The following is a 25,381-nucleotide window of genomic DNA, read 5'->3' as shown; positions in this document are numbered from 1 at the left end:
ATGCAACAACTAGTGCAAGCATTCCTGGGGGAAGTTCTGCAGAAGACGGATTTGCATACGGTGATGTCATCCAAGCAGTGGGTCAAAGTTGGCTTCAACCCTCATCTGCATATGAAAAGAGAAAAGGGGCGTGCAGGGCATGGCGGCCTTTTGCGGTGCTTGGATGACCCCTAGTTCGCATTAAACACCTCCACCCTCCTTTGGTGTGGGGCTCATGTTGGCCATGCCCCATCCCCTGAAGCATTCAAGCTGATTTCTTGCAGCAGCTGGGCACTGTAACAGCTCCAGAGCTGCTCTGTAAGGCAAGTAAAAGGGTGTGGGCCCTGCAGCACTACCTGTAGTTTGCATTGTGCATTGGAAGGCACAAAGTAAGCAGACGGGAGGAGAAGTCAGGATAGTGCACAAGGGTATAGAAGGGAGCGGCTGAAGAAAAGAGAAGTGGAAACAGACAGCAAACTAGGCTGGAGAGAGACCTGAGACAAAGAGATCTGAATTATACGAGAGCCGACCAGGGGAAACACAAATTATGCAGTCAAGTTTCCCACCTTTGGGGAAATCGCAGGGGCAGCACACCCAGAGTGCAATGGGTGAGCCTTGCCCTGGGAGAAGCACCTTCATGATCATAGTATCTCACCTGGCAGGTAAGTAGGAGTTGGGCTAGAGCTGGGGAAAGTCGCTGTTCGGGCACCCCCCTGTCAAGTGAAAGAGATCAAACTGAGGCAGCACAAGGGAACTCTCGAAAGAAGAACAAGGCTAGAGGAAGATCTGAGACAAAGAAATCTGACTTTTTCCAGAGCTGACCAGAGGAAAGCACAAACACAGTCCCCACTACCACAAATAATGCAGTCGAGTTTCCCACATTTGGGGAAATCACAGGGGTCAGCATACCCAAAATGCAATGAATGAACCTCACCCTGGGAGAACAATCTTCATGACCATGGTATCTCCTATGCAAAATAAGTATGATTTGGGATAGGGCTGGGGAGGGCCGCTGCTCATGCACATCTCTGTCAAGTAAAGGAGATTCAACTGAGGCAGCACAAGGAAACTCTCATCTGGGGACAACAACTGCAGGGAGAACACATATTTTCAGATGAACATGGGAGGGCAGAAGGCTGCCTAATACTGAAGCACCCCCAAACAACAAACCAAATGCAACAACTAGTACAAGCATTCCTGGGGGAAGTTCTGCAGAAGACGGAATTGCATACGGTGATGTCATCCAAGCAGTGGGCCAAAGTTGGCTGGAACCCTCATCTGCATATGAAAAGAGAAAAGGGGTATGCAGGGCATGGCGGCCTTTTGCGGCGCTTGGATGACCCTTAGTTCGCATTAAACACCTCCACCCTCCTTCGGTGTGGGGCTCATGTTGGCCATGCCCCATCCCCTGAAGCATTCAAGCTGATTTCTTGCAGCAGCTTGGCACTGTAACAGCTCCAGAGCTGTTCAGTAAGGCAAGTAAAAGGGTGTGGGCCCTGCAGCACTACCTGTAGTTTGCATTGCGCATTGGAAGGCACAAAGTAAGCAGACAGGAGGAGAAGTCAGGATAGTGCACAAGGGTATAAAAGGGAGCGGCTCAAGAAAAGAGAAGTTGAAACAGACAGCAAACTAGGCTGGAGAGAGACCTGAGACAAAGAGATCTGAATTATACGAGACCTGACCAGGGGAAACACAAATTATGCAGTCAAGTTTCCCACATTTGGGGAAATCGCAGGGGCAGCACACCCAGAGTGCAATGGGTGAGCCTTGCCCTGGGAGAAGCACCTTCATGATCATAGTATCTCACCTGGCAGGTAAGTAGGAGTTGGGCTAGAGCTGGGGAGGGTCGCTGCTCGGGCACCCCCCTGTCAAGTGAAGGAGATCCAACTGAGGCAGCACAAGGAAACTCTCGAAAGAAGAACAAGGCTAGAGGAAGATCTGAAACAAAGAAATTTGACTTTTACCAGAGCTGACCAGAGGAAAACACAAACACAGTCCCCCACTACCAACAAATAAAGCAGTCGCGTTTCCCACATTTGGGGAAATCACAGGGGTCAGCATACCCAGAATGCAATGAATGAACCTTACCCTGGGAGAGTAATCTTCATGACCATGGTATCTCCTATGCAAAATAAGTATGATTTGGGATAGGGCTGGGGAGGGCCGCTGCTCATGCACATCTCTGTCAAGTAAAGGAGATTCAACTGAGGCAGCACAAGGGAACTCTCATCTGGGGACAACAACTGCAGGGAGAACACATATTTTCAGATGAACATGGGAGGGCAGAAGGCTGCCTAATACTGAAGCACCCCCAAACAACAAACCAAATGCAACAACTAGTGCAAGCATTCCTGGGGGAAGTTCTGCAGAAGACGGATTTGCATACGGTGATGTCATCCAAGCAGTGGGTCAAAGTTGGCTTCAACCCTCATCTGCATATGAAAAGAGAAAAGGGGCGTGCAGGGCATGGCGGCCTTTTGCGGTGCTTGGATGACCCCTAGTTCGCATTAAACACGCCCACCCTCCTTTGGTGTGGGGCTCATGTTGGCCATGCCCCATCCCCTGAAGCATTCAAGCTGATTTATTGCAGCAGCTGGGCACTGTAACAGCTCCAGAGCTGCTCTGAACGGCAAGTAAAAGGGTGTGGGCCCTGCAGCACTACCTGTAGTTTGCATTGTGCATTGGAAGGCACAAAGTAAGCAGACGGGAGAAGTCAGGATAGTGCGCAAGGGCATAGAAGGGAGCGGCTCAAGAAAAGAGAAGTTGAAACAGACAGCAAACTAGGCTGGAGAGAGACCTGAGACAAAGAGATCTGAATTATACGAGAGCCGACCAGGGGAAACACAAATTATGCAGTCAAGTTTCCCACATTTGGGGAAATCGCAGGAGCAGCACACCCAGAGTGCAATGGGTGAGCCTTGCCCTGGGAGAAGCACCTTCCTGATTATAGTATCTCACCTGGCAGGTAAGTAGGAGTTGGGCTAGAGCTTGGGAGGGTCGCTGCTCGGGCACCCCCCTGTCAAGTGAAGGAGATCCAACTGAGGCAGCACAAGGAAACTCTCGAAAGAAGAACAAGGCTAGAGGAAGATCTGAGACAAAGAAATCTGACTTTTACCAGAGCTGACCAGAGGAAAGCACAAACACAGTCCCCCACTACCACAAATAATGCAGTCGAGTTTCCCAAATTTGGGAAAATCACAGGGGTCAGCATACCCAGAATGCAATGAATGAACCTCACCCTGGGAGAACAATCTTCATGACCATGGTATCTCCTATGCAAAATAAGTATGATTTGGGATAGGGCTGGGGAGGGCCGCTGCTCAGGCACATCTCTGTCAAGTAAAGGAGATTCAACTGAGGCAGCACAAGGGAACTCTCATCTGGGGACAACAACTGCAGGGAGAACACATATTTTCAGATGAACATGGGAGGGCAGAAGGCTGCCTAATACTGAAGCACCCCCAAACAACAAACCAAATGCAACAACTAGTGCAAGCATTCCTGGGGAAAGGCCTGCAGCAGATGGATTTGCATACGGTGATGTCATCCAAGCAGTGGGTCAAAGTTGGCTTCAACCCTCGTCTGCATATGAAAAGAGAAAAGGGGCGTGCAGGGCATGGCGGCCTTTTGCGGCGCTTGGATGACCCCTAGTTCGCATTAAACACCTCCACCCTCCTTCGGTGTGGGGCTCATGTTGGCTATGCCCCAGCCCCTGAAGCATTCAAGCTGATTTCTTGCAGCAGCTGGGCACTGTAACAGCTCCAGAGCTGCTCTGTACGGCAAGTAAAAGGGTGTGGGCCCTGCAGCACTACCTGTAGTTTGCATTGTGCATTGGAAGGCACAAAGTAAGCAGACAGGAGGAGAAGTCAGGATAGTGCACAAGGGTATAAAAGGGAGGGGCTCATGAAAAAAGAAGTGGAAACAGACAGCAAACTAGGCTGGAGAGAGACCTGAGACAAAGAGATCTGAATTATACGAGAGCCGACCAGGGGAAACACAAATTATGCAGTCAAGCTTCCCACATTTGGGGAAATCAGAGTGCAATGGGTGAGCCTTGCCCTGGGAGAAGCACCTTCATGATCATAGTATCTCACCTGGCAGGTAAGTAGGAGTTGGGCTAGAGCTGGGGAGGGTCGCTGCTCTGGCACCCCCCTGTCAAGTGAAAGAGATCCAACTGAGGCAGCACAAGGGAACTCTCGAAAGAAGAACAAGGCTAGAGGAAGATCTGAGACAAATAAATCTGACTTTTACCAGAGCTGTCCAGAGGAAAGCACAAACACAGTCCCCCACTACCACAAATAATGCAGTCGTGTTTCCCACATTTGGGGAAATCACAGGGGTCAGCATACCCAGAATGCAATGAATGAACCTCACCCTGGGAGAACAATCTTCATGACCATGGTATCGCCTATGCAAAATAAGTATGATTTGGGATAGGGCTGGGGAGGGCCGCTGCTCAGGCACATCTCTGTCAAGTTAAGGAGATTCAACTGAGGCAGCACAAGGGAACTCTCATCTGGGGACAACAACTGCAGGGAGAACACATATTTCCAGATAAACATGGGAGGGCAGAAGGCTGCCTAATACTGAAGCACCCCCAAACAACAAACCAAATGCAACAACTAGTACAAGCATTCCTGGGGGAAGGCCAGCAGCAGATGGATTTGCATATGGTGATGTCATCCAAGCAGTGGGTCAAAGTTGGCTTCAACCCTCGTCTGCATATGAAAAGAGAAAAGGGGCGTGCAGGGCATGGCGGCCTTTTGCGGCGCTTGGATGACCCCTAGTTCGCATTAAACACCTCCACCCTCCTTCGGTGTGGGGCTCATGTTGGCTATGCCCCAGCCCCTGAAGCATTCAAGCTGATTTCTTGCAGCAGCTGGGCACTGTAACAGCTCCAGAGCTGCTCTGAACGGCAAGCAAAAGGGTGTGGGCCCTGCAGCACTACCTGTAGTTTGCATTGTGCATTGGAAGGCACAAAGTAAGCAGACGGGAGAAGTCAGGATAGTGCGCAAGGGCATAGAAGGGAGCGGCTCAAGAAAAGAGAAGTTGAAACAGACAGCAAACTAGGCTGGAGAGAGACCTGAGACAAAGAGATCTGAATTATATGAGAGCCGACCAGGGGAAACACAAATTATGCAGTCAAGTTTCCCACATTTGGGGAAATCGCAGGAGCAGCACACCCAGAGTGCAATGGGTGAGCCTTGCCCTGGGAGAAGCACCTACATGATCATAGTATCTCACCTGCCAGGTAAGTAGAATTTGGGCTAGAGCTGGGGAGGGTCGCTGCTCGGGTACCCCCCTGTCAAGTGAAGGAGATCCAACTGAGGCAGCACAAGGGAACTCTCGAAAGAAGAACAAGGCTAGAGGAAGATCTGAGACAAATAAATCTGACTTTTACCAGAGCTGACCAGAGGAAAGCACAAACACAGTCCCCCACTACCACAAATAATGCAGTCGAGTTTCCCACATTTGGGGAAATCACAGGGGTCAGCATACCCAGAATGCAATGAATGAACCTCACCCTGGGAGAACAATCTTCATGACCATGGTATCTCCTATGCAAAATAAGTATGATTTGGGATAGGGCTGGGGAGGGCCGCTGCTCAGGCACATCTCTGTCAAGTAAAGGAGATTCAACTGAGGCAGCACAAGGGAACTCTCATCTGGGGACAACAACTGCAGGGAGAACACAAATTTTCAGATGAACATGGGAGGGCAGAAGGCTGCCTAATAATGAAGCACCCCCAGACAACAAACCAAATGCAACAACTAGTGCAAGCATTCCTGGGGGAAGGCCTGCAGCAGATGGATTTGCATACGGTGATGTCATCCAAGCAGTGGGTCAAAGTTGGCTTCAACCCTCGTCTGCATATGAAAAGAGAAAAGGGGCGTGCAGGGCATGGCGGCCTTTTGCGGCGCTTGGATGACCCCTAGTTCGCATTAAACACCTCCACCCTCCTTCGGTGTGGGGCTCATGTTGGCTATGCCCCAGCCCCTGAAGCATTCAAGCTGATTTCTTGCAGCAGCTGGGCACTGTAACAGCTCCAGAGCTGCTCTGTACGGCAAGTAAAAGGGTGTGGGCCCTGCAGCACTACCTGTAGTTTGCATTGTGCATTGGAAGGCACAAAGTAAGCAGGCAAGGTCCAGAGAACAGTTAGAGGTCGGAGTAGCACTATCTCAAGTAGTACTACGACAGCACGGATGGATTCTAAATATTCCAAAATCGCAGCTGATTCCGACGACACGTCTGCTGTTCCTAGGGATGATTCTGGACACAGTACAGAAAAAGGTGTTTCTCCCGGAGGAGAAAGCCAAGGAGTTATCCGACATAGTCAGGAACCTCCTAAGACCAGGCCAAGTGTCAGTACATCAATGCACAATGGTCCTGGGAAAGATGGTGGCTTCTTACGAAGCGATTCCATTCGGCAGATTCCACGCAAGAACTTTTCAGTGGGATCTGCTGGACAAATGGTCCGGATCGCATCTTCAAATGCATCAGCGGATAACCCTGTCTCCAAGGACAAGGGTGTCTCTCCTGTGGTGGTTACAGAGTGCTCATCTCCTAGAGGGCCGCAGATTCGGCATTCAGGATTGGGTCCTGGTGACCACGGATGCCAGCCTGAGAGGCTGGGGAGCAGTCACACAGGGAAGAAATTTCCAGGGCTTGTGGTCAAGCATGGAAACGTCACTTCACATAAATATCCTGGAACTAAGGGCCATTTACAATGCCCTAAGTCAGGCAAGACCTCTGCTTCAGGGTCAGCCGGTGTTGATCCAGTCGGACAACATCACGGCAGTCGCCCACGTAAACAGACAGGGCGGCACAAGAAGCAGGAGGGCAATGATGGAAGTGGCAAGGATTCTTCGCTGGGCGGAGAATCATGTGATAGCACTGTCAGCAGTGTTCATTCCGGGAGTGGACAACTGGGAAGCAGACTTCCTCAGCAGACACGATCTTCACCCGGGGGAGTGGGGACTTCACCCAGAAGTCTTCCACATGATTGTGAACCGTTGGGAAAAACCAAAGGGTGGACATGATGGCGTCCCGCCTCAACAAAAAACTGGACAGATATTGCGCCAGGTCAAGGGACCCTCAGGCAATAGCTGTGGACTCTCTGGTAACACCGTGGGTGTACCAGTCAGTGTATGTGTTCCCTCCTCTTCCTCTCATACCAAAAGTACTGAGAATCATAAGAAGGAGAGGAGTAAAGACTATACTCGTGGCTCCGGATTGGCCAAGAAGGACTTGGTACCCGGAAATTCAAGAGATGCTCACGGAAGACCCGTGGCCTCTACCTCTAAGAAAGGACCTGCTCCAGCAGGGACCATGTCTGTTCCAAGACTTACCGCGGCTGCGTTTGACGGCATGGCGGTTGAACGCCGGATCCTGAAGGAAAAAGGCATTCCGGATGAAGTCATCCCTACCCTGATCAAAGCCAGGAAGGATGTAACCATACAACATTATCACCGTATTTGGCGTAAATATGTTGCGTGGTGCGAGGCCAGGAAGGCCCCTACAGAGGAATTTCAACTGGGTCGTTTCCCGCATTTCCTGCAAACAGGACTGTCTATGGGCTTCAAATTAGGGTCCATTAAGGTTCAAATTTCGGCCCTGTCAATATTCTTCCAAAAAGAACTGGCTTCTGTTCCTGAAGTTCAGACGTTTGTCAAGGGAGTACTGCATATACAGCCTCCTTTTGTGCCTCCAGTGGCACCTTGGGATCTCAATGTAGTTTTGGGATTCCTAAAATCACATTGGTTTGAACCACTCACCACTGTGGACTTAAAATATCTCACATGGAAAGTGGTAATGCTGTTAGCCCTGGCAGGCTAGCCAGGCGTGTCTCAGAATTGACCAAAACAAAAAACTGCAACAAACGAGTGCCTAATCATCAAAATAAAAAGTGAAAACCAATACGTGTTTCATAGAATTAAATAATCACAATTTTATGTTCCTGATAGTCTGCGCTTGCCGGAATACTATGTGTAGTATTGTGGTGATAGCATAGAAAAAGAACAAACGGCTGCGCTGAATATCAGGAACGAAACATGATGTACAGAGAGCCAACGTAAAAAATAACAATGTTTATTAATAAAACATATAAAAAGATTAATTGTCAAATAACCGGTGAAAAATATATACAAATATATATAAGAACAGTCACTAGACGTGAACTAGTGGTATATTGTAATGACTCAGCTTATTGGGGTGAAAAGTTCCGTGATTCACTTGTTAGATAGTTGATAAATACCAGGTGTGTTGGTAGGATCCTAATGAATAAAAAAGTCCCTCAGTTGAAATTGATATTCAATACCTTTCCAAAATGGGCTGGTAAGAGCCGAGCGTCCTCGGCTTCAATGTCCTGCAATGCCCATATACGCTGTGCAGCGGAAAGGAATGGATCGTCTCTCTCACAACCCGGTCGTGGCGGCGTGTGCGCTGAAGCCGCTGATGTCGGATGCTGTAGAAGGAGGGTGCAGCGGGGACCAAGGAACACCTGGAAGATTTCACCTGAGCTGAGTGTGGATAGGGGCGGGTCCTGACGCGTTTCGTCACGTTCACGTGACTTTCTCAAAGGTAGAATGTTCTTATATATATTTATATATATTTTTCACCGGTTATTTGACAATTAATCTTTTTATATGTTTTATTAATAAACATTGTTATTTTTTACGTTGGCTCTCTGTACATCGTGTCTCAGAATTGGCGGCTTTATCCTATAAAAGCCCTTACCTAATTTTTCATATGTGGTGCCTGCGGCTACTAGGGACTTGGAGGATTCCAAGTTGCTGGACGTAGTCAGGGCCCTGAAAATATATGTTTCCAGGACGGCTGGAGTCAGAAAATCTGATTCGCTGTTTATCCTGTATGCACCCAGCAAGCTGGGTGCTCCTGCTTCTAAGCAGACGATTGCTCGTTGGATTTGTAGTACAATTCAGCTTGCACATTCTGTGGCAGGCCTGCCACAGCCAAAATCTGTAAAAGCCCATTCCACACGGAAAGTGGGCTCATCTTGGGCGGCTGCCCGAGGGGTCTCGGCTTTACAACTTTGCCGAGCAGCTACTTGGTCAGGGGAAAACATGTTTGCTAAATTCTACAAATTTGATACCCTGGCTGAGGAGGACCTGGAGTTCTCTCATTCGGTGCTGCAGAGTCATCCGCACTCTCCCACCCGGTTGGGAGCTTTGGTATAATCCCCATGGTCCTTTCGGAGTCCCCAGCATCCACTAGGACGTTAGAGAAAATAAGAATTTACTTACCGATAATTCTATTTCTCATAGTCTGTAGTGGATGCTGGGCGCCCATCCCAAGTGCGGATTGTCTGCATTACTTGTACATAGTTATTGTTACAAAAATCGGGTTATTGTTGTTGTGAGCCATCTTTTCAGAGGCTCCTTCTGTTATCATGCTGTTAACTGGGTTCAGATCACAAGTTGTACGGTGTGATTGGTGTGGCTGGTATGAGTCTTACCCGGGATTCAAAATCCTTCCTTATTGTGTACGCTCGTCCGGGCACAGTATCCTAACTGAGGCTTGGAGGAGGGTCATAGGGGGAGGAGCCAGTGCACACCAGCTAGTCCTAAAGCTTTTACTTTGTGCCCAGTCTCCTGCGGAGCCGCTATTCCCCATGGTCCTTTCGGAGTCCCCAGCATCCACTACGGACTATGAGAAATAGAATTATCGGTAAGTAAATTCTTATTTTCTGGACTGTGTCCAGGATCATCCTTAGGAATAGAAGACGTGTCGTCGGAATCAGCTGCGATTTTGGAATATTAAGAATCCAACCGTGCTGCCGCAACACTACCTGAGATAGTGCTACCCCGACTACCAACTGTTCCCTGGATCTTGCCCTTATCCGGAGATCGTCCAAGTAAGGGATAATTAAAACTCCCTTCCTTCGAAGGAGTATCATCATTTCGGCCATTACTTTGGTAAAGACCCGGGGTGCCGTGGACAAACCAAACGGCAGCGTCTGAAACTGATAGTGACAGTTCTGTACCACAAACCTGAGGTACCCTTGGTGAGAAGGGTAATTTGGGACATGGAGATAAGCATCCTTGATGTCCAGAGACACCATATAATCCCCTTCTTCCCGGTTTGCCATCACCGCTCTGAGTGACTCCATCTTGAATTTGAACCTTTGTATGTAAGTGTTCAAGGATTTCAGATTTAAATTAGGTCTCACCGAGCCGTCCGGCTTCGGTACCACAAACAGCGTGGAATAATACCCCTTTCCCTGTTGTAGGAGGGGTACCTTGATTATCACCTGCTGGGAATACAGCTTGTGAATGGCTTCCCATACCGCCTCCCTGTCGGAGGGAGACGTCGGTAAAGCAGACTTTAGGAAAACGGCGAAGGGGAGACGTCTCAAATTCCAATTTGTACCCCTGAGATACCACCTGAAGGATCCAGGGGTCCACCTGTGAGTGAGCCCACTGCACGCTGAAATTTATGAGACGGGCCCCCACCGTTTCTGTTCCTGGGAACTGGCTGTTTGCTGCAGCCTTTTTCCTCTCCCTCTGCCACGGGGCAGAAATGAGGAGCCTTTTGCCCGCTTGCCCTTATGGGGCCCAAAGGACTGCGCCTGATAATACGGCGTCTTCTTATGTTGAGAGGCTACCTGGGGTAAAAATGTGGATTTCCCAGCCGTTGCCGTGGCCACCAGGTCTGTTAGACCTACCCCAAATAACTCCTCCCTTTTATAAGGCGATACTTCCATATGCCTTTTGGAATCAGCATCACCTGACCACTGTCTTGTCCATAACCCTCTTCTGGCAGAAATGGACAGCGCACTTACTCTTGATGCCAGTCGGCAAATATCCCTCTGTGCACAACGCATATATAGAAAGCATCTTTTAAATGCTCTATAGTCAGTAATATACTGTCCCTATCTAGGGTATCAATATTGTCAGTCAGGGAATCCGACCAAGCCACCCCAGCACTGCACATCCAGGCTGAGGCGATTGCTGGTCGCAGTATCACACCCGTGTGAGTGTATATACATTTTAGGATATTTTACTGCTTTCTGTCAGCAGGTTCCTTAAGGGCGGCCGTATCCGGGGACGGTAGTGCCACCTGTTTAGACAAGCGTGTGAGCGCTTTATTCACCCTAGGGGGTGTTTCCCAATGTGCCCTATCCTCTGGCGGGAAGGGGTATGATGCTAATAACTTTTTAGGAATTAACAGTTTTTATCGGGGGAAACCCACGCATCATCACACACTTCATTTAATTCCTCAGATGCAGGAAAAACTACAGGCAGTTTTTTCTCACCCAACATAATACCCTTTTTAGTGGTACTGGTATTATCAGAAATGTGTAAAAACATTTTCCATAGCCTCAATCATGTAACGTGTGGCCCTACTGGAAGTCACATTCGTCTCTTAATCGTCGACACTGGAATCAGTATCCGTGTCGGCGTCTGTATCTGCCATCTGCGGTAACGGGCGTTTTAGAGCCCCTGATGGCTTTTGAGACACCTGGACAGGCACAGGCTGAGTAGCCGGCTGTCTCATGTCATCAATCTTTTGTAAAGAGCTGACACTGTCACGTAATTCCTTCCATAAGCTCAGCCACTCAGGTGTCGACTCCCTAGGGGGTGACAACTCCATTACAGGCAATTGCTCCGCCTCCACACCATTTTCCTCCTCATACATGTCGACACAATCGTACCGACACACAGCACACACACAGGGAATGCTCTGATAGTGGACAGGACCCCACTAGCCCTTTGGGGAGACAGAGGGAGAGTATGCCAGCACACACCAGAGCGCTATATATATATATATATATATATACAGGGATAACCTTATATAAGTGTTTTTCCCCTTATAGCTGCTGTATTGTTATACTACGCCTAATTAGTGCCCCCCTCTCTTTTTTAACCCCTTTCTGTAGTGTAGTAACTGCAGGGGAGAGCCAGGGAGTTTCCCTCCAACGGCGCTGTGAGAGAAAATGGCGCCAGTGTGCTGAGGAGATAGGCTCCGCCCCCTTCTCGGCGGCCTTTTCTCACGTTTTTCTGTGGAATCTGCCAGGGGTTAAAATTCATCCATATAGCCCTGGGGGCTATATGTGATGTATTTTCGCCAGCCAAGGTGTTTCTATTGCTGCTCAGGGCGCCCCCCCCTAGCGCCCTGCACCCTCAGTGACCGAAGTGTGAAGTGTGCTGAGGAGCAATGGCGCACAGCTGCAGTGCTGTGCGCTACCTTGGTGAAGACAGGATGTCTTCTGCCGCCGATTTTCCGGACCTCTTCTTGCTTCTGGCTCTGTAAGGGGGCCGGCGGCGCGGCTCTGGGACCGAGCTCCGAGGCTGGGCCTGTGTTCGGTCCCTCTGGAGCTAATGGTGTCCAGTAGCCTAAGAAGCCCAATCCACTCTGCACGCAGGTGAGTTCGCTTCTTCTCCCCTTAGTCCCTCGATGCAGTGAGCCTATTGCCAGCAGGTCTCACTGAAAATAAAAAACCTAAAACAAAACTTTCACTAAGAAGCTCAGGAGAGCCCCTAGTGTGCACCCTTCTCGGCCGGGCACAAAAATCTAACTGAGGCTTGGAGGATTGTCATAGGGGGAGGAGCCAGTGCACACCAGGTAGTCCTAAAGCTTTACTTTTGTGCCCAGTATCCTGCGGAGCCGCTAATCCCCATGGTCCTTACGGAGTTCCCAGCATCCACTAGGACGTCAGAGAAACACTGATAGAGTATATTATATTTATGAATTAATTGCTTCCAGATTCTGCAGCAGCATCATCAGCACCACCAGTGTTACTCACAGTCACTTCACACTGACTGCTGCACAACACATCACTTAATTTCCGGGCCGCCCGCCACCTGGTGAAGAGACATGGGAGATGAAGGACCAGCAGTGCCACGTTGAGCGGAAGTATTGTTAATTAGTTACCCACACACTCCTTGTGACACCTGCTCCCCGTCTGCCCTCCCACCCGCCGCCTGCCGTCCGGAACCCGCACTGACAAGTAAGTCTCAGCAGAATGTGTCTGCCAGCAGCTCCCAGTCCCTCCTAGAGGAACACTGCCAGTGGTGTGGCGGCCGCGGCACACTAGGACTGAGAGACCGCAGCAGGAGGAAAGCACAGGTGGGCGGGAGGAGAGCATGGGCGGACATCACCACGTCACATTGCAAGGTGACGCCAGTCCCCCCAGTGAGGCCGCCGACGAATGCACTCAGCATAGTATTAGCAGCAGGCAGAGGGGGGTCGGGTGCAGCGGTGGTGGGAGGTACGGAAATGAGCTGCAGGCTAGGCTCCACCGATCACACACTCAGCGATCACTGTGCTACTCAAGCGTGGCGTGCAGCGGTGCTGGACATTAGGGAGTGCCTGTGCGCACCAGGCACCCCCTGTACGCACGCCTATGCGCTACCACCCCCCATATGCCACACTACATCACTATGCTACAGCCCTCCCATATGCTGCACTTCATAATTACACTATACCCCCCATACAACATACTACATCACCACACTACACTACTCACAATAAAATTAAAACATCCCAGTTCCTCATTCTTAATGAGCTCACGTGAGTTCTCTCCCCAACGGAGCTCCAGACCAAGTAACAATGAAGACACCAGCAGCGTGTAGGGGGCAGGCCTGGTCCACTTGTCAGGAGAGAGCAGTCACAGGAGGGTAAGAAGGGGGCGGGGCCTAGTCCTACAGACGGGAGAGAGCACAGACAGGAGAGAGCAAGGTACAGGGGTAGAAGGGGACGGAGCCTATTCTTACAGGCTTTCAAAATTCGACTTTAAAATTCGACATTTGACAAATTCGACTTTTCTGCAATGGTACAAATGCGGCAATTCGACAAAAGTATATTCAATTGAAGTTTGTAAATTCGACAACAGTGCTTTTAAACAGTAAATTCGTCATTTTCAATCCGCCACACTTTGCTGGCGGAATCTAATAAAAAAATTTTAAAAACATGTTTTTTTTTATGCAGTTTTTTTTTTTTGGTAATAGCATATCTATTTATATTAGAAGGGATTAGGTACTTGGTTTGTCTTTTTTGGAGGCACAAGTATTATTTATATATTTTTTAAAATATTATTTATTTTTTAAATGGAATGTGAAAAACCCGAAAAAAAAATTGCGTGGGTCCCCCCTCCAAAGCATAACCAGCCTCGGGCTCTTCGAGCCGGTCCTGGTTCTAAAAATCCGGGGGAAAAACGGACAGGGGATCCCCCGTATTTTTAAAACCAGCACCGGGCTCTGCGCCTGGTGCTGGTGCAAAAAATACGGGGGACAAAAAGAGTAGGGGTCCCCCGTATTTTTTACACCAGCATCGGGCTCCACTAGCTGGACAGATAATGCCACAGCCGGGGGTCACTTTTATACAGTGCCCTGCGGCCGTGGCATTAAATATCCAACTAGTCACCCCTGGCCGGGGTACCCTGGGGGAGTGGGGACCCCTTCAATCAAGGGGTCCCCCCCCCAGCCACCTAAGGGCCAGGGGTGAAGCCCGAGGCTGTCCCCCCCATCCAAGGGCTGCGGATGGGAGGCTGATAGCCTTGAGAAAATTTAAAGAATATTGTTTTTTCTAGTAGTACTACAAGTCCCAGCAAGCCTCCCCCGCAAGCTGGTACTTGGAGAACCACAAGTACCAGCATGCAGGAGAAAAACGGGCCCGCTGGTACCTGTAGTTCTACTGGGGGAAAAATACCCAAATAAAAACAGGACACAGACACCGTGAAAGTATAACTTTATTTCCCACCTGCCGACACACACATACTTACCTATGTTGACATGAAGCAGTCGGTCCTCTTCTCCAAGTAGAATCCACGGGTACCTGAAAATAAAAGATAATTATACTCACCTGATCCAGGTTCCAGATTAAATCCACGTACTTGGCAAAACAACAAACCGAACACCCGGACCAGACGGACTGAAAGGGGTCCCATGTTTACACATGGGATCCCTTTCCACGAATGCAGACATCCGAATCTCGCGAGAATCCGACAGCGGTATGATGACGTTCGTGCGCGCTCGGGCTAGCCGAGCAAGGCGGGAAGGTTCGAACCTGCCTCGGACCCGTGTAAAATGGGTGAAGTTCGGGGGGTTCGGATTCCGACGAACCGAACCCACTCATCACTAGTATGTACGTGAGTGTCAGGTGCCGTGCGCGTACATACGTGTCAGTGCCGTGCGTGTACGTACGTGTGTGTCAAGTGTCGTGCGTGTACGTGTGTGTGTGTGTGTGTGTCAGGTGGCGCATACCTACATGTGTGTATGTCAGGTGCTGTGCATGTGTGTACGTACAGGCGTGTGTCAGGTGCCGCGCGTGTACGTACGTGTGTGTGTGTGTGTGTGCCAGGAGCCGCGCGTGTACATGCGTGTGGGTGTCAGGAGCCGTGCGTATACGTACATACGTGTAGGTGTCAGGTGCCGTGCGTATACGTATATACGTGTGTGTGTCAGGAGCCGAGCGTGTTCGTACATGTGTGTGTGTGTGTGTGTGTGTGTGTCAGGAGCCACGCGTGTGTGTGTGTCAGGAGCCACGCGTGTTCGTACATGTGTGTCAGGTGCCGCACGTGTAAGTGTGTGTGTGTTTTAAATTCCGCGTGTGTACGTACGTATGTGTGTGCCTGGAGCCGCGCGTGTACATACATGTGTGTGTGTGTCAGGTGCTGTACGTGTATGTGTGTGTCTCAGGTGCTGCACGTGTATATGTGTGTATCTCAGGTGCTGCATTTGTATGTGTCAGCTGCCACGTGGGTGTCAGGTGTTGAGCGTGTATGTGTTTGTGTCGCATCTGTATGTGTGTGACTGTCAGGTGCTGCACGTGTATGTGTGTGTCAGGTGCTGCATGTATATATGTGTGTGTTAGGTGCTGTTCATGTATGTGGGAGTGGCAGGTGCTACATGTGTATATATGTGTGAGTGGCAGGTGCTGCGTGTGTATACGAGTGTGTGTGAGGTGCTGCGAGTGTATGTGTGTGTTAGGTGCTCTGAGTGTATATGATTGTGTGTCAGGTGCTGTGCGTGTGTGCGTTAAATGCCACATGTATGTATGTGTGTCAGGTGCTGCGTGTGTGTGTGGGTGTGTCAGGTGCTGCATGTCTGTGTGTGTGGGTGTGTCAGGTGCTGCATGTGTGTGTGTGTGTGTGTGTGTGTGTGTGTGTCTGTCAGGTGCTGCATGTGTGTGTCAGGTGCTGCATGTCTGCGTGTGTGTGTCAGGCGCTGCATGTCTGTGTCAGGTGCTGCGTGTGTGTGTGTCAGGTGCTGTGTGTGTGTGTCAGGTGCTGCGTATGTGTGTGTGTGTCAGGTGCTGCGTGTCTGTGTCAGGTGCTGCGTGTCTGCGTGTGTGTGTCAGGTGCTGCGTGTCTGCGTGTGTGTGTCAGGTGCTGCATGTCTGCGTGTGTGTGTCAGGTGCTGCGTGTGTGTGTGTGTGTCAGGTGCTGCGTGTCTGCGTGTGTGTGTCAGGTGCTGCGTGTCTGCGTGTGTGTGTCAGGCGCTGCATGTCTGTGTGTCAGGTGCTGCGTGTGTGTGTGTGTGTCAGGTGCTGTGTGTGTGTCAGGTGCTGCGTGCCGTGTGCGTGTGTCAGGTGCGTGAGTGTGCGTGTGTCAGGTGCGTGAGTGTGTGTGTGTCAGGTGCGTGAGTGTGTGTGTGTGTGTCAGGTGCATGAGTGTGTGTGTCAGGTGCGTGAGTGTGTGTGTGTCAGGCGCTGCGTGTCTGTGTGTGTCAGGCGCTGCGTGTCTGTGTGTGTCAGGCGCTGCGTGTGAGTGTGTGCGTGTGTGTCAGGTCCGTGTGAGTGTCAGGTGCTGCGTCTGTGTGTGTGTGTCAGGTGCTGCATGTGTGCGTGTGTGTCAGGCGCTGCGTGTGCGTGTGTCAGGCGCTGCAGGGAGGGCGGGGACGGACGGACACACAGCAGGGAGGGCGGGGGGAGAACGGACACACAGCAGAGAGGAGGAGGGGGGGTGGACGGACACAGCGGGAGGAGGGGGGGTGGCCGGACACAGCGGGAGGAGGGGGGGTGGCCGGACACAGCGGGAGGAGGGGGGGTGGCCGGACACAGCGGGAGGGGGGGGAGTGGCCGGACACAGCGGGAGGGGGGGGTGGACGGACACAGCGGGAGGGGGGGGTGGCCGGACACAGCGGGAGGGGGGGGGGTGGCCGGACACAGCGGAAGGAGGGGAGGGTGGCCGGACACAGCGGGAGGAGGGGAGGGTGGCCGGACACAGCGGGAGGGGGGGGGTGGCCAGACACAGCGGGAGTGGGGGGGGGTGGCCGGTCACAGCGGGAGGGGGGGGTGGCCGGACACAGCGGGAGGTAGGGGGTGGACGGACACAGCGAGAGGGGGGGGTGGCCGGACACAGCGGGAGGGGGGGTGGCCGGACACAGCGGGAGGAGGGGAGGGTGGCCGGACACAGCGGGAGGAGGGGAGGGTGGCCGGACACACAGCAGGGAGGGCGCGGGGGGGAACACACTGCAGGGAGGAGGGGGGGGACACACAGCAGGGAGGGCAAGGGGGGGGGCGACGGACACACAGCAGGGGGGGGAGACGGACACACAGCAGGGAGGGCGAGAGGGGGAAGGGGGGGTGACTGGTGACCATAGAGACCTTGATAAATACCGCATACTGCAATGAGGGAGGGCCGGACACAGCGGGAGGAGGAGGAGGGAGGAGTGGCCGGACACAGCTGCCCGAGACGCCTCCTACTGCCAGCCGCACCACAGACGCGGGGAGGAGACGCAGGCAGCCACCAGGGAAGGTCCGGCGGGCGGCCGGGCACACAGCGGGCAAGCGGGCGGCGAGGCGAGGGGCGAGGCGGAGCGGGCGGAGCGGGCGGGAGGGGGAGGGTGGCCGGCGGGGCGAGAGGGGAGGGTGGCCGGACACGCGGGGGAGAAGTGGAAGCTGGGTACACAGCGGTGGGCTGCCTGACAGAACTCACCCAGTGCTACGCAGCTCCGGCGATCTCCTCCCGCTTCATGGACCTCAATGAACTCACACGCCGGGAACCGCTGGCTGTCCTCCTGCAGCTCCACGTGACTCCTTCCCGCTCTGTCTCCTCGTGCCCAACTGCCAGAGCTACTCTCTGTACACCCCCTGCTGGCGGTCACTGCGCAGGCGCAATAAATTGAAATGCCCTATCTCTATAATGGGGCATATTTCTCTTAATTAAAAAAACCCTATAACTTTCTGAAAAACCACAACCCCAAAAGGCACTACACTGGGGCATACTCTATCTAGTAAAACAAACCCCAAGTCTTAATTCGTCCTCTATCCTGAGTTATGCCTTCCCAAAAAAATCTTCATTCACTCTATAGGAAAACGTTGTCAAAAAGCCACAGAGGGAGTGGCAGAAAAAAACTGACAGTTGGAACTTTAGCTTACTCCCAATTCCTCATTTTTTATTATTTTGCCCTGAAATTTGGCCTGCAGCAGCGGGTGACGATTCTACGCGTCCATGCCAAATTTCAGCTCAGAACGTCCTATCAGTTTTGAGGTGTAGCCCCTCAAACACCATGCCCCCATCTCAGAAGTTCCCTATGGGAGAATTCCGTTTGTTCGATTCAGCCTTAATATAAGGGCACGACCGTGCCCTTATAATTGACAGTATTGTTTTCTTTCAAAAATCCACTTAATTTTCTTTACCCGATTATTAAAATGGTAATTGACAAAAAACAAACTACATTGTCACCAGAAGAGCAATACAAAATGTACAAGTGATATATTAAAATCATCTTTCCAGCTTGAATTTCAATGATGCATTGGGGCAACGATTTTGTGAGAAACATCTTCACCCTTAAATAAAGATTTTCTTAATTCCTTACCTGTGTGCTAATTAGATATCACCTTGTTTTCACATTAAACAGACTTCCACATGAGAAAACAGCAAAGATGCAGTGGCGTTAATGTTTCCTGGTGTCAACCTGTATTATTTCCGTAGACATTGAAATGAGGATGCATCTTGCTGCCTTTCCAATGAAGCAAGTTTAATTTAGTAATAGGTGAAAAACCATCCCTACAAAGATGTTAATCAGATACTTGGCTTTGTGGACACTTTTCAGAGAACAAATTTGTTAGCATAAAAATAAAGCCAGAAAATGAAGAGCTGTTTAATCACTCAATTGGATTTTTCTGCCAGCATATTTCTTTTTCTCTGCAACCCACTGCTAAATTGTGCTTCCTAGCTGTTTTTATAAAATCACTGAATCAAATCTAACTCTGATTACATCAGAGAAGGCCAGGTACCCTACACCATAACAGGGGTTTTCGAAATTTTGACTTGTCTACTTAAAGATCAAAAAAATCTGATAACAAGGTCAATTACGTCCCTGGATGGGATTGAACCACCAACCTTTTGGTTAATAGCCGTACACACTAAGTGATTGCGCCACAGCGACACTTTGCAAAAGTACATACTGACAAAGGCTAATAAGCATTCATCTAGAACGTTTCCTATAAAAACTTTAAATAGTCAATAATCTGGAGAGTTTTTGTAAGATGTTTCTTCCATCAACCAATGAAGAAACACATTGGTACTTTCCCATGATGAGTGAGTGCTTCAGGATCTCTTGCACTTACATGTGCAGCAGAGTACTGTAATGGAAGCATGCTGGGTCCATAACCCAGAGGTAGGCAGATTGAAACTATCCTCTGCTATATGCATATTTTTTTTGTTAATTAAAGTAATCCAAAACTGGGATTGATATTTTTGCTCTTTTATTTTTACTTAAAGTACAATAACTTTTACCATTTTAATTTGTTTTAATAGTATATTGACAGTATTGTTTTCTTTCAAAAATCCAATTAATTTTCTTTACCCGATTATTAAAATGATAATTGACAAAAACAAACTACATTGTCACCAGAAGAGCAATACAAAATGTACAAGTGATATATTAAAATCATCTTTCCAGCTTAAATTTCAATGATGCATTGGGGCAACGATTTTGTGAGAAACATCTTCACCCTTAAATAAAGATTTTCTTAATTCCTTACCTGTGTGCTAATTAGATATCACCTTGTTTTCACATTAAACAGACTTCCACATGAGAAAACAGCAAAGATGCAGTGGCGTTAATGTTTCCTGGTGTCAACCTGTATTATTTCCGTAGATATTGAAATGAGGATGCATCTTGCTGCCTTTCCAATGAAGCAAGTTTAATTTAGTAATAGGTGAAAAACCATCCCTACAAAGATGTTAATCAGATACTTGGCTTTGTGGACACTTTTCAGAGAACAAATTTGTTATCATAAAAATAAAGCCAGAAAATGAAGAGCTGTTTAATCACTCAATTGGATTTTTCTGCCAGCATTTTTCTTTTTCTCTGCAACCCACTGCTAAATTGTGCTTCCTAGCTGTTTTTTTTATAAAATCACTTAATCAAATCTAACTCTGATTACATCAGAGAAGGCCAGGTACCCTACACCATAAGAGGGGGTTTGCAATTTTGACTTGTCTACTTAAATATCACCAAAATCTGATCACAAGGTCAATTACGTCCCTGGGTGGGATTGAACCACCAACCTTTTGATTAATAGCTGAACACACTAACCGATTGCGCCACAGAGACACTTTGCAAAAAGTATATACTGACAAAGACTAATAAGCATTCATCTAGAACGTTTCCTAGAAAAACTTTAAAAAGTCAATAATCTGGAGAGTGTTTGTAAGATGTTTCTTCCAGCAACCAATGAAGAAACACATTGGTACTTTCGCATGATGAGTGAGTGCTTCAGGATCTCTTGCACTTACATGTGCAGCAGAGTACTGTAATGGAAGCATGCTGGGTCCATAACCCAGAGGTAGGCAGATTGAAACTATCCTCTGCTATATGCATTTTTTTTTGTTAATTAAAGTAATCCAAAACTGGGATTGATATTTTTGCTCTTTTATTTTTACTTAAAGTACAATAACTTTTACCATTTTAATTTGTTTTAATAGTATATTGACAGTATTGTTTTCTTTCAAAAATCCAATTAATTTTCTTTACCCGATTATTAAAATGGTAATTGACAAAAACAAACTACATTGTCACCAGAAGAGCAATACAAAATGTACAAGTGATATATTAAAATCATCTTTCCAGCTTGAATTTCAATGATGCATTGGGGCAACGATTTTGTGAGAAACATCTTCACCCTTAAATAAAGATTTTCTTAATTCCTTACCTGTGTGCTAATTAGATATCACCTTGTTTTCACATTAAACAGACTTCCACATGAGAAAGCAGCAAGGATGCAGTGGCGTTAATGTTTCCTGGTGTCAACCTGTATTATTTCAGTAGATATTGAAATGAGGATGCATCTTGCTGCCTTTCCAATGAAGCAAGTTTAATTTAGTAATAGGTGAAAAACCATCCCTACAAATATGTTAATCAGATACTTGGCTTTGTGGACACTTTTCAGAGAACAAATTAGTTAGCATAAAAATAAAGCCAGAAAATGAAGAGCTGTTTAATCACTCAATTGGATTTTTCTGCCAGCATATTTCTTTTTCTCTGCAACCCACTGCTAAATTGTGCTTCCTAGCTGTTTTTATAAAATCACTGAATCAAATCTAACTCTGATTACATCAGAGAAGGCCAGGTACCCTACACCATAACAGGGGGTTTGAAATTTTGACTTGTCTACTTAAAGATCACCAAAATCTGATAACAAGGTCAATTAAGTCCCTGGGTGGGATTGAACCACCAACCTTTTGGTTAATAGCCTTACACACTAACTGATTGCGCCACAGCGACACTTTGCAAAAGTACATACTGACAAAGGCTAATAAGCATTCATCTAGAACGATTCCTAGAAACATTTTAAAAAGTCAATAATGTGGAGAGTTTTTGTATGATGTTTCTTCCATCAACCAATGAAGAAACACATTGGTACTTTCCCATGATGAGTGAGTGCTTCAGGATCTCTTGCACTTACATGTGCAGCAGAGTACTGTAATGGAAGCATGCTGGGTCCATAACCCAGAGGTAGGCAGATTGAAACTATCCTCTGCTATATGCATTTTTTTTTGTTCATTAAAGTAATCCAAAACTGGGATTGATATTTTAGCTTTTATTTTTACTTAAAGTACAATAACTTTTACCATTTTAATTTGTTTTAATAGTATATTGACAGTATTGTTTTCTTTCAAAAATCCAATTAATTTTCTTTACCCGATTATTAAAATGGTAATTGACAAAAGCAAACTACATTGTCACCAGAAGAGCAATACAAAATGTACAAGTGATATATTAAAATCATCTTTCCAGCTTGAATTTCAATGATGCATTGGGGCAACGATTTTGTGAGAAACATCTTCACCCTTAAATAAAGATTTTCTTAATTCCTTACCTGTGTGCTAATTAGATATCACCTTGTTTTCACATTAAACAGACTTCCACATGAGAAAGCAGCAAGGATGCAGTGGCGTTAATGTTTCCTGGTGTCAACCTGTATTATTTCAGTAGATATTGAAATGAGGATGCATCTTGCTGCCTTTCCAATGAAGCAAGTTTAATTTAGTAATAGGTGAAAAACCATCCCTACAAAGATGTTAATCAGATACTTGGCTTTGTGGACACTTTTCAGAGAACAAATTAGTTAGCATAAAAATAAAGCCAGAAAATGAAGAGCTGTTTAATCACTCAATTGGATTTTTCTGCCAGCATATTTCTTTTTCTCTGCAACCCACTGCTAAATTGTGCTTCCTAGCTGTTTTTATAAAATCACTGAATCAAATCTAACTCTGATTACATCAGAGAAGGCCAGGTACCCTACACCATAACAGGGGGTTTGAAATTTTGACTTGTCTACTTAAAGATCACCAAAATCTGATAACAAGGTCAATTAAGTCCCTGGGTGGGATTGAACCACCAACCTTTTGGTTAATAGCCTTACACACTAACTGATTGCGCCACAGCGACACTTTGCAAAAGTACATACTGACAAAGGCTAATAAGCATTCATCTAGAACGATTCCTAGAAACATTTTAAAAAGTCAATAATGTGGAGAGTTTTTGTATGATGTTTCTTCCATCAACCAATGAAGAAACACATTGGTACTTTCCCATGATGAGTGAGTGCTTCAGGATCTCTTGCACTTACATGTGCAGCAGAGTACTGTAATGGAAGCATGCTGGGTCCATAACCCAGAGGTAGGCAGATTGAAACTATCCTCTGCTATATGCATTTTTTTTTGTTAATTAAAGTAATCCAAAACTGGGATTGATATTTTTGCTCTTTTATTTTTACTTAAAGTACAATAACTTTTACCATTTTAATTTGTTTTAATAGTATATTGACAGTATTGTTTTCTTTCAAAAATCCAATTAATTTTCTTTACCCGATTATTAAAATGGTAATTGACAAAAGCAAACTACATTGTCACCAGAAGAGCAATACAAAATGTACAAGTGATATATTAAAATCATCTTTCCAGCTTGAATTTCAATGATGCATTGGGGCAACGATTTTGTGAGAAACATCTTCACCCTTAAATAAAGATTTTCTTAATTCCTTACCTGTGTGCTAATTAGATATCACCTTGTTTTCACATTAAACAGACTTCCACATGAGAAAGCAGCAAGGATGCAGTGGCGTTAATGTTTCCTGGTGTCAACCTGTATTATTTCAGTAGATATTGAAATGAGGATGCATCTTGCTGCCTTTCCAATGAAGCAAGTTTAATTTAGTAATAGGTGAAAAACCATCCCTACAAAGATGTTAATCAGATACTTGGCTTTGTGGACACTTTTCAGAGAACAAATTAGTTAGCATAAAAATAAAGCCAGAAAATGAAGAGCTGTTTAATCACTCAATTGGATTTTTCTGCCAGCATATTTCTTTTTCTCTGCAACCCACTGCTAAATTGTGCTTCCTAGCTGTTTTTATAAAATTACTGAATCAAATCTAACTCTGATTACATCAGAGAAGGCCAGGTACCCTACACCATAACAGGGGGTTTGAAATTTTGACTTGTCTACTTAAAGATCACCAAAATCTGATAACAAGGTCAATTAAGTCCCTGGGTGGGATTGAACCACCAACCTTTTGGTTAATAGCCTTACACACTAACTGATTGCGCCACAGCGACACTTTGCAAAAGTACATACTGACAAAGGCTAATAAGCATTCATCTAGAACGATTCCTAAAAACATTTTAAAAAGTCAATAATGTGGAGAGTTTTTGTAAGATGTTTCTTCCATCAACCAATGAAGAAACACATTGGTACTTTCCCATGATGAGTGAGTGCTTCAGGATCTCTTGCACTTACATGTGCAGCAGAGTACTGTAATGGAAGCATGCTGGGTCCATAACCCAGAGGTAGGCAGATTGAAACTATCCTCTGCTATATGCAATTTTTTTTGTTAATTAAAGTAATCCAAAACTGGGATTGATATTTTTGCTCTTTTATTTTTACTTAAAGTACAATAACTTTTACCATTTTAATTTGTTTTAATAGTATATTGACAGTATTGTTTTCTTTCAAAAATCCAATTAATTTTCTTTACCCGATTATTAAAATGGTAATTGACAAAAACAAACTACATTGTCACCAGAAGAGCAATACAAAATGTACAAGTGATATATTAAAATCATCTTTCCAGCTTGAATTTCAATGATGCATTGGGGCAACGATTTTGTGAGAAACATCTTCACCCTTAAATAAAGATTTTCTTAATTCCTTACCTGTGTGCTAATTAGATATCACCTTGTTTTCACATTAAACAGACTTCCACATGAGAAAACAGCAAAGATGCAGTGGCGTTAATGTTTCCTGGTGTCAACCTGTATTATTTCCGTAGATATTGAAATGAGGATGCATCTTGCTGCCTTTCCAATGAAGCAAGTTTAATTTAGTAATAGGTGAAAAACCATCCCTACAAAGATGTTAATCAGATACTTGGCTTTGTGGACACTTTTCAGAGAACAAATTTGTTATCATAAAAATAAAGCCAGAAAATGAAGAGCTGTTTAATCACTCAATTGGATTTTTCTGCCAGCATTTTTCTTTTTCTCTGCAACCCACTGCTAAATTGTGCTTCCTAGCTGATTTTTTATAAAATCACTTAAACAAATCTAACTCTGATTACATCAGAGAAGGCCAGGTACCCTACACCATAAGAGGGGGTTTGCAATTTTGACTTGTCTACTTAAATATCACCAAAATCTGATCACAAGGTCAATTACGTCCCTGGGTGGGATTGAACCACCAACCTTTTGATTAATAGCTGAACACACTAACCGATTGCGCCACAGAGACACTTTGCCAAAAGTACATACTGACAAAGACTAATAAGCATTCATCTAGAACGTTTCCTAGAAAAACTTTAAAAAGTCAATAATCTGGAGAGTTTTTGTAAGATGTTTCTTCCAGCAACCAATGAAGAAACACATTGGTACTTTCGCATGATGAGTGAGTGCTTCAGGATCTCTTGCACTTACATGTGCAGCAGAGT

General features: G+C 46.9%; 8 non-coding genes and 1 pseudogene across 8 annotated transcripts; all 9 read right to left on the bottom strand.

The window, feature by feature from the left end:
* Window positions 1-486: 486 nt before the first annotated feature.
* Window positions 487-649, bottom strand: LOC135049414 (U1 spliceosomal RNA). The gene has a single exon (XR_010241169.1). It is a non-coding gene; the product is annotated as a U1 spliceosomal RNA (small nuclear RNA).
* Window positions 650-802: 153 nt separating this feature from the next.
* On the bottom strand, window positions 803-964 carry LOC135049179 (U1 spliceosomal RNA). Its single transcript, XR_010240946.1, has one exon. It is a non-coding gene; the product is annotated as a U1 spliceosomal RNA (small nuclear RNA).
* A 674-nt stretch (window positions 965-1,638) lies between these two features.
* LOC135049441 (U1 spliceosomal RNA) lies at window positions 1,639-1,801 on the bottom strand. The gene has a single exon (XR_010241194.1). It is a non-coding gene; the product is annotated as a U1 spliceosomal RNA (small nuclear RNA).
* A 152-nt stretch (window positions 1,802-1,953) lies between these two features.
* On the bottom strand, window positions 1,954-2,118 carry LOC135049532 (U1 spliceosomal RNA). The gene has a single exon (XR_010241278.1). It is a non-coding gene; the product is annotated as a U1 spliceosomal RNA (small nuclear RNA).
* A 671-nt stretch (window positions 2,119-2,789) lies between these two features.
* On the bottom strand, window positions 2,790-2,952 carry LOC135049529 (U1 spliceosomal RNA). The gene has a single exon (XR_010241275.1). It is a non-coding gene; the product is annotated as a U1 spliceosomal RNA (small nuclear RNA).
* A 152-nt stretch (window positions 2,953-3,104) lies between these two features.
* Window positions 3,105-3,268, bottom strand: LOC135049170 (U1 spliceosomal RNA). The gene has a single exon (XR_010240937.1). It is a non-coding gene; the product is annotated as a U1 spliceosomal RNA (small nuclear RNA).
* Window positions 3,269-4,240: 972 nt separating this feature from the next.
* Window positions 4,241-4,404, bottom strand: LOC135049284 (U1 spliceosomal RNA). Its single transcript, XR_010241046.1, has one exon. It is a non-coding gene; the product is annotated as a U1 spliceosomal RNA (small nuclear RNA).
* A 692-nt stretch (window positions 4,405-5,096) lies between these two features.
* Window positions 5,097-5,238, bottom strand: LOC135049381 (U1 spliceosomal RNA; annotated as a pseudogene).
* A 152-nt stretch (window positions 5,239-5,390) lies between these two features.
* On the bottom strand, window positions 5,391-5,554 carry LOC135049336 (U1 spliceosomal RNA). The gene has a single exon (XR_010241096.1). It is a non-coding gene; the product is annotated as a U1 spliceosomal RNA (small nuclear RNA).
* Window positions 5,555-25,381: the final 19,827 nt, after the last annotated feature.

The sequence above is a fragment of the Pseudophryne corroboree genome, unplaced genomic scaffold (genome assembly GCF_028390025.1).
Source record: "Pseudophryne corroboree isolate aPseCor3 unplaced genomic scaffold, aPseCor3.hap2 scaffold_99, whole genome shotgun sequence".
In the NCBI taxonomy this organism is placed as follows: domain Eukaryota; kingdom Metazoa; phylum Chordata; class Amphibia; order Anura; family Myobatrachidae; genus Pseudophryne; species Pseudophryne corroboree.
Note: the sequence above shows the minus strand (reverse complement) of the source record. Positions and strands in the feature narration are given on the sequence as shown.